This window comes from Manis pentadactyla, chromosome 1 (assembly GCF_030020395.1).
Source record: "Manis pentadactyla isolate mManPen7 chromosome 1, mManPen7.hap1, whole genome shotgun sequence".
NCBI lineage: Eukaryota > Metazoa > Chordata > Mammalia > Pholidota > Manidae > Manis > Manis pentadactyla.
The window spans coordinates 146,002,874-146,012,423 of record NC_080019.1 but is presented as its reverse complement, the minus strand read 5'-3'; positions in this window follow the sequence as shown (position 1 = coordinate 146,012,423).

Below are 9,550 nucleotides of genomic sequence, written 5' to 3'. Positions count from 1 at the left end.
GGTCAATTGAAAAGACTAGAAAATCAGCCAGGCCTTATTTCCAGAGCAATAGGTGAGTATTTCCAGGGTCTGAGATGAATTGTATATAGGTTTTGCCTAAGTGAAATGAACACTTAAGATTAGTAGTTTATATAAAAGACTTAATTTGTGGATTGAAAAATAGCCTGCTCCTCTGTAGACCATTTTAAGTGATCCCATAGTAGAAAAATTTTATTTAGACACTTTGTTATGAACAATTCTTGATGGACACAGTGCCTGAGGCTATTTTCTGTTTTATTTTCCAGAATATCTCTGAGGATCCAAATTCTTTAGTTTTAGCCATTTGTGCCAAATAATTAAAGTCTCAAGATCTTTGGTAAGGAATTAGCTCCAGCTAATAGTTTGGGGAATCCAAAAGGAATTTGTCTTAATATTAAGTTTTCTGATCTCATAATATAATGATGCTTGGGGAAATAGGATTGTTTACATGCCACAGGGAAAAAATATAGAAAATATGTTGACAAGTAATAAACATAGTTTTCTTTATTCCTGCTGTAGTTGAAATGCAGGTAATAAGTGTGCTCTAAAATGGAGTAAATTGTCTTATAGTTCATTAAGTTGTGAAGTAAGAAAGACATGAAGATATCATTCTTAATTAGATACCTGGTGTATTCATTTAGAAAACTCTATTGGTCTTTAGCATTTCTTGATTAGTATATGTGATCAATGTTTCAGGAATATTTTCTAGGAAATTTATGTTCTCATCTTATAGAAGCTGCAGTGCTTTTAAATTGTTCTGTAATATATTGTATTCAATATTATTTATAGATATTCTAATATACTCAAGCAACTTGTTTAGTCATTCTACTGGACAGCTGCACCTAGAAATCAGCAGTATTTAGTACTAGTTAATTTTCCTGCAAATGCATTTTAATGTCTGAGTGTGTATGTAGCTCTGGGGGGGAGCTGCTCCAATTGTCAAAATATCCAGGGTGACATCCATCCAACAGAGTCTCCAGGGTTTAATTCAGTTGGTGCTGGAAGCAGGATGTTGCTCTGCTGGCCATATCCTGGCTTCAATAACTCCTCTTCGTTTTGCCCATAGAGTTGTATAGGAGAGGCAGCAATATATGTTAGCATATCCACAGGGCTCAATACCCCCTTCTGGGACTTCTCATTCAAGCCCCTTAGCCCTGTCCACAAACAGACTGACCAGCCCCATAGACTATTGGTGTCTGACTTCAGGCCTGATTTTAATAGCCCATTGTGCCTGTCTATCATGCCTGCCCCAGTAGGGTTATATGGTACATGAAACTTCCACCTTCTCCCTAATTGGTGCATCCTTTTGGACAGGTTTCTGGTTCACTGGACCCTGCTGAATATGCCAAATGTAGCTTTTGGGGGAAGGATGTCCAGCCCCTGGAGCAAATTTCCCTATGAATCTGATGAAACTGAAGTAAGGCAAGGGGAAGGGCAGGTTAGGAGAAACCATTTTTATTGCTCACAGCTTGCTCAAATTCCCTAGCCAGGCACAGCTCCAATTGTTCTTCACAGATGTGGCACACATGCTACCCAAGCCCTTTCTCCCTAGTCTCTGCTAGCCAAAGCCTGCTCTTTTCTCTGTTTCCCTGCAGTCATGGTGGGTTCTCTACTTCCCCACCCACACCCTCCTGGAGGAACTCCATGGGCCAGTCCTTGGTGACTGGCAGATGGCAGACCAATTACATGCCAGAAATGGAGAAAACAAGAGAATGGCCATTTTCTCTCCATCCCTTGCCTGGAAGGCTGAAGGAGTCTGAAGCGGTAAGCAGCTATTGATATGTAAGTGGACTAAGGTCAAGTGGGAGATTCCTGAAATTCTGCCATTTACCCCATAATATATTTTGAAAAACTATTTTAGAAGTTAATATATATGTATGTATATATATATATATATATATATAATTTATTTATAATAAATAATATAGCAATTTAGAAGACAAAATTAAGCCAGAAGAGATGAAGTGCATAATATTTCCTCAGCATTTTTGTACGTGTGTTTACTTTTTAGTTTGTTTTCTTTTAACCCCCAACTTAGGTTGATTTTTTTTTCAAATAACTCAAAATTTACTTATCATGCACTCAGGTGCTGACTACATTATTAATATTGTGTGTTGTTAGTATTGTGTTAATATTTTAATATTGAATATAGTGTCAATATTGACAGACCTTACTTTCTTGACTATAGATGAAACTTCTAGAGATGCCCATTGTCCTAACCTTCAGTGTAAATCTAGAAATGTAGTATGTGTTCAAAGAAGTATTTATTGAATTGAATTGTTTAAAATTTTCACTAATTCAAGGTCTCTTCATTAGATATTCCCTCAAGAATTTGAAGACTGCACAGCTGCTTAAGCAATTAAATCAAGTAGAAAAAAACACAATAACAGCAGGGTAATATTGTAGCTAATTTAGGCAGGGGATTTTCAAGATTTGATGTATTCTTTAGTAGTACATATTGTGCCCAGTAGCATCTATAAGTTGGAAAGTTCCTGTATCTTGATTCATCCTATTTATTTCCATCAACTATTGAAATATACATAGACCCTATAGAAGTCTTCTCCTATTTTTTTTTTTTTTTTAGTAATTTTAGGCCTATCTAAATATATAGTGTTTCCTGAGTACCTCAGTATCAAAATAACTATCTTAATTGAAGGCTGACACTCTAGATACACTTTTGATTTGCAAAAGCAGGTAAGACAAAGGAGCTAAGCTATTGAATGCCCACAGGCATCAGACAATCCCTCCTTAGCTTCCAGGACACCATTTGAGGAAGCAAAGAGATCTATGACTGAAGTGTACCAGCATCCATTAGTTTCATAAAATCTTAACTCAATACTAAAATAAAAAAATGATTACAGTTTGTTACAGACATTCCTAGATGAACAATGACTGATGATTTACTATTAATCTGGAATTCAAATTGTTGTATAGTCATTTTTATATTTGTGTTTTTAACCAAAAGTGTATATTATAGAAAGAAAAACCTGTATATTTTAAAGATTGTCTGAATAAACTGCTCCCATATTAGTTAATTTGATACATTGTCTTTCTATATTATTTCCTTAATTTATATGGTACTACATGCCTTTAGAGCTATGATTTAAAAATCAGAACTGTTTATAATTCTATTATATGAATTTCACTATTATAGATTTCCCATTTATAGAAATCTTTTCAGAGATAATTGAACCTAAATTTGATATTTAACATTTTCATTTCTGAGAAGATATAACCTTTATCCTTAATGCTAAGGCAGGTTGAAGGTGATATATATGACAGCCCTATTCCTTATTTTAGATGAAATAGGAAACCACAGGTTCAATTTCAAGGTGACTATGCATTAAGGGATATTGCACTCTGTTGGGGGACAGAAGGATTAAAAAGTTATTGAATAAAATATAAATGGTGTCCATGTGGATCTGTTTTTTAATTTTGTAATTTGACTTGTGTATTAATGGAAAAAAGTTTTATTAAATGCATGTTGGGAACAAAGTTAGCTATAGATAAACTAACAATATTCTGTTTAAAAATCCCCATATTCTATTTTCTCATTCTCTCTGTTTCATATCTCATCTCTCTTCCACAACTTACATTACTTACATCCTAGGTAGTAACATCACTAGTTCTATATTTTATTGAGTGGTAAGGATTGAATTGTCCAAAATTCATCCTTTGTAAGCTAGACTCTAAGGAAAGGAACAAGTCTCTTAATAGTTCCAAGAAAACTTGTCCTTGTTAACCATAACACATGAATGTTGGCACCTCCACTTGACACTTTATTTCCAGTTATGCCACAAGATAGGGAGACATGGCAAATTCCACCACTACTTTGACAGGATACCCACAAGGCACCAGCCCCTGATCACAACACAGAAAGAATTGTGCCATTGCCAGCTGAGTACACAGGATAGGGAAAAGCCAAGTTTCTTTCAGACCATATTGCTTTTGTGTTCTTATCCATGCTCTCAACAGCAAGAAAGACCAATGATTTCCAATCATGCCACTTAAATCCCAATATCTGAGGTCATTCTCACAGAGTTTGACTTCTCATTTGCCAGATAATTATGTTCAAGTGTGGGTTACCTGCTACTGATCCTACGTCTGTAAGTTTAGTCCAGTGAACACTCATCCAGATGGCCAGATGTGTGTGCTGTTTGGCTATCAGTTCTCATTTGGATCATGCCCATTATTTTAACCCTGTCTTTGATGGCTTGGAAAGAAGAAAGAACTTCAAAGTTGGTCATAAATAACAGTTTTGCATAAGAAAAATGAACTATTAAAATTATATAAAAAAATATATAAAATTAGAGAAAAATATAATTTCTAATAAAAATAATTTAATATAAAATAATAGTCAAGTAATTCTTCTAAGTAAGCATTAACTCCTGAATGAATTGCTTCAATCAGGAACTTCATTTTTTCATTCACATATTATTTCCTGGGCATCATGATAGGCACAGTAATTATCAACAGATTTCCTGCTTTCTTGAACTTTGATTTTTATGGAGGGATCAAAAAATAAACAAACAAATATGTAATATGTATTGTATGAAGTTCAGTGAAGCCAGATAAGAAGACAAAATAGGATAGAATAGTTAATGGAGCTTATATGAAATGACAATGTATCAAAAGTAGTTCTCTCTTATTTTGGAGTGAATAGTCAAACAGTAAGTTTAAAATTAACAGCTGTGGGCAAAGTTGCAGGTTTTTCCACTATCAAAATTAGAGTGTTTAAAAGTAAATATTTTGTTCCCTAAATTGTGCTTTTTATAGCCTTTTCTTTAATTGAGGTACAATTGACAATAACATTATATTAGTTTGAGTTGTACAACATAATTATTCAGTATTTGTATATATTGTGAAATGATCACCACAATAAGTCTAGTAACAACCATTACCAAACATTTGCAATTTTTTCTTTTCACCTAGATTGGTTTTAATTGCATATTCAGACCAGCAGCACTGGAAGACGGACATGTATTTTCGGAAATGCACCTTTAATATTAAGAATAGGAAGCATGATTCAATATACATTTGTTTGGTGTACATGCAACTTTTCAATAATAATTCAAATGTAATTTTAAAATACCTGTAAAAGTAGCAGTGAAAATACCAGAATACTTTTGGAAAGTATTTCCAAGTCTGTAATAGAAGATTTCTATTATTTGGTCTCTTTCTATTTTATTCCAAGATGGCTTAATGCATTCAAATAGTTTCTGCATGCACTATGTCTTTCTCACATCATTAGTCCAGAGCTACTGCTGAGAAGTAGCATTATAGTATCAGCTTCCACTGAGAGGCTATTTACACCACTGGAAATTATGGAAATTTGGAAGTAGTGACATGTGTTTCTAAATACTGTTTTGAATTATCATGTTTACCAGCTTGGTGATGCTGTCCAAAGATAGTGCCCTTAGTTTTAGAAATATGTTTAAAAAAAAGTTTTTAATGACTTATTATGTCATTGATATCAAATGAAATATAGTCTACCAAATTTCAGTATGCATAAACATTGAGTTAAGAGTAGAAGGATAAGTATTGGGAGAAAGTGTGGAGAATTGGTGTGAAAGAATAGGTTTTTAATATATTAAAATTACAATTTTAGAAATGAGACTTATTTAGGAAACAGGCTAATAATGGGAATTTCTGTAAATTTTTTTTTAAATATGCTTCACCTACCTTAAAGAACAAGCAGCACCCAACAGCTCAGAAAAACTGCTTTTCCTATATATACCTGGTGTCATAATAAAAAACTTGTATGTATCAGTGTGTGCTACATTACAATTTTAATCAGAAAATAGTCCATTCGTTTTTGCTTTAGAGTATTGATTTCAAGTCCCTATATATCTATTTTAGAAGAAGGAAAAAAGTGATAAGTATAGCTGAATAAAAGTAATTCTTAGAAGCAACTGTTTACTTATTATTACAAAGGTAAACTCCCTTAAGAGAAATGAATTCAGGCAATGTAAGGAATATTGAATCTGTTTAAAGGCCTCTGGGATGTGACTGAAAGAAGACCACACCCAAATGATTTCTCTTGTGTCTAAATAAACAGAATATAAAAGTCAAAACCACTGATAATGATTATTCCAATATACTGATTACAAACACACCTAAGGCCCCACTTCAATTAAAATTATAATATTTGACATATTGCCCAAATTAATGAAGGATTTATAAAAAGCCACAAGAGAGTGTAAGAGCTTAAATTTCACAAGTGTGATCTTATGAAACTGAGGATGTAGCTACATATATTACAATGCTCTGTAATTTGTGATTTTTTTTATTATATCATAGAATGATTAATATATAGGATGCTTGGCAAAAAATAGTAACAAGTGTTGTAGGGGGTCTAAGACTTCAAAGGTAGTAACAAGGGGGTAGGGGTCTAAGACTTCAAAGGAAAGGGAAGCAATTCATAGGAATATGAATAGAGTAAATGTTTGGTAAACAAAATACTTGATGGAACACACAGAAACAATGGGACACAGAGAGTAATTTTAACAGACTTAGCCACATCCCTCCCCGTCTACCACACTTAGTTTACACTATATTGCTGTCTATGGAACAGGAGTAGTTCTCTATCTAAATTCTTTTTATGCAGCTGTGTGTGTGTGTGTGTGTGTGTAGGGGCGGGTGTCTAAGTATCTTCCTAAGTCATTTGGGACTTGATGGTTTCTCATCTCAAATAATTTGCATGTCACAGTGGCACCTGTGGCATCTTGGGGTCATCTGCCCTTGATCCCTACACAAGAAATGTTTAGGTGTCCAAATGTGGCATTTCTAGTCACATGAATTGAAACATAAGCCCTCAAAGTTTCTGCGATCATGAGATTTGTCAACTGAGTAACCTGAGTTAGCATTATCTAGAGGCTTTGTCCAGAAATTACACAGCTCAGCTTCAACACCAAAAGGGTGTCAAAAGGGTCAGGTCAGCATATAGTTCCACAGGTTGATAGATTTTCCAAATTCAGCAAGAGGACAAATGACCTTGAGAAACTAGGCAATTCAAACTGGATTAGGATAATGTCCAGAAATTCTTACAGGATTAGGATTTGACATCAAGTGTGCTTTGTACTCACCTCTAGGACTATGAGATTGATAAATTGGTTTTGAAAATTAGAAAATTAATCAGATAAATCTAGACGTGTTAGAATATCCATTCTTCTGTGTTGTTTGGTTTTGTTGAGGGGGGTACTGGCTTTTTGACTTCAACAAACTTTCTTATTTTTCATCATATGCTTGTCAAAAAAATTTTGTCAGGCTCTGCAACTGTTTATCTTTCTCTCAGGCTGTATTGCAGATGCCTTAATTCCCTGAGGGAATATGTATTCATTTTTTTTTTTTTTTGCTATCAATCTTATGTCTAACAAATACTGCATCTCCAGAAGATGCTATGCTGGACATTCTGTGACTTTCACTTAGAATGAAGCTATGTAATGTTCTATTGAGAACACTACCCCTTTGCTCACTTTGGCAGAAACATAAATATTTGTAACTCTAATTATGGAAGAACTTTTCCAAAGTCAACAGCAGCATATTTAAAATGGAATAAGAAAAACTGTTTAAAATGTCTGAAATGTGAGCACTTCAGTTTTTTAAAGAAAATCTTGAATTAAATTGAAATTTGTATTTGAAGGGTTTATATTTTTAGAAAACCAAAATTGATTTGATTGGTCCTACTTTGTGCAATAAATATCTTAGGGACATGTATTCTTTTATTACTGACAAGTTTTTGTTTTTACACTTTGACAGCTCTCATTCCCTTGTTTTGCAGAGTTAACAATTAACTTTTATTTTTATCAGCCAACTTGCCTCATCAGCCTTACATTTCACTTTTCCAAATATGATCTCTATAACTAACTAATCATAGAATGTTACAAAGACCTGTGACAATAACTCATACTTTGTATCTGAAGGTATTGGTTAGTTGATTTATTATTATACTTCTATACTAGGAATAGCATAAACTATATGAAGACCTGAATTAAAATGCAGTTTATGGCCAGCCATGATTTCACATAAAATTTGTATGAAGATCTCCCATCTTTTTGGTGGCATTTAATGTATATAAAGTGGATTGTGACCTGGCCTTTGGCTCATTATATTTGGACTTTTTCTCTTAAAAAGATCCAAAGACACATAATTAATATCTACTGATTTTATACCCCACCATTTGAAAGCTCTCTGGCATAAAAAAGAAATGACTTTGAAAAATGATTTCAGTACTTGGACTGATGATAAAGAAAAACTCAAGGACTACCTTTCAAGGACTATCTTCTAAATACAGTTACCAGCTCCCCAAGCTCTGGCCTTCATAATAGCATCTCAAATTTAAAGGGCACTTTTTATTTTTTTTTTGCCAGAAGAACTCAAGGAGTTTTTGCAAAGATTATTGAGATGATTCTTATTCAATCCCCCAGCAACTCTATGGGTATGAGTTCCCTTATTATTCCTACTTTGTAGCTAGTTAAGGTTGTTGTAGCCTGTATGTTTAAATAAAGTCCTTCTCAGAGCTTTTAGGAATGTTTGAGGGATAATTACAATGGAGACCTCAGAGTTTAGTTTCCCAGGGTCTTGCCTTCCCATGAATTCCTTATTTCTTTTTGAAGAACTGAGTAGATCTGTTACAAAGGCATTAGAAAATAGAATGTTTCTACCACAATACAACCTTCTTGAGTGCAATGCATTATTCAACCTTACTCAATAAAATGCAACATAATATAGGACTTCTGTGAAACCTGTATCCGTGCTCAGAATAGCTATTAGAAAAAAATACAAGAGAAATTCTTCCTAAACTCAACTCTGTTTAAAAAATAATAATATAACAACAACCTTGAAAGCTAGTGTCAGAGCAGGGATTTAAGAAACTAAAAGGCAACTTATTTCATTGATAAAGAACAATGGCAATTTATCCATCACCTAGCATTCAACAGACAGGAAGGTCGACTTCCAAACAGTGGTGTTATAGATCTTAGCAACATAGTCACAGAAAATAAAAGGGAGCATAAAGGGGCTTTAATGTCATTTATATAAAGCTTGTGACTGCTGTCAGCTCTACTGAAAGATGCAAAGATTCTCACTGATACAAGTGGCTTTTTAGCAACATTGACATATTTTTATCCACCTCTTTGAGAAAGATGGTAAATTGGTTAGTTTAATGAAGAGCACACTATACCCAGTGCTACCACATCCTTGTTATATTTTACAAATAATTTTGTGATGAAATAAATCAGTTTTAAGTGGATGACATTAAGTTTAGGCTACAATCATTCTACAAAGCTACTTCATTCTAGCTTCTAAATTTCTGGAATGTCAAAAATAATGTACTATCTGAGGAAAATGTGTAATAATTCCAATATATTAATTTAAAATAGGCTTCTGACAGAAAAGTTTTCAATTTTTCCTACATAAAATGGGATTCTGACTTATATAGCAAATCAGTGAGAAGCTGTACACACACACACATACACACACACCACACACACACACACACACATGCTCATAAAGTTGTAATATTTATATTTTT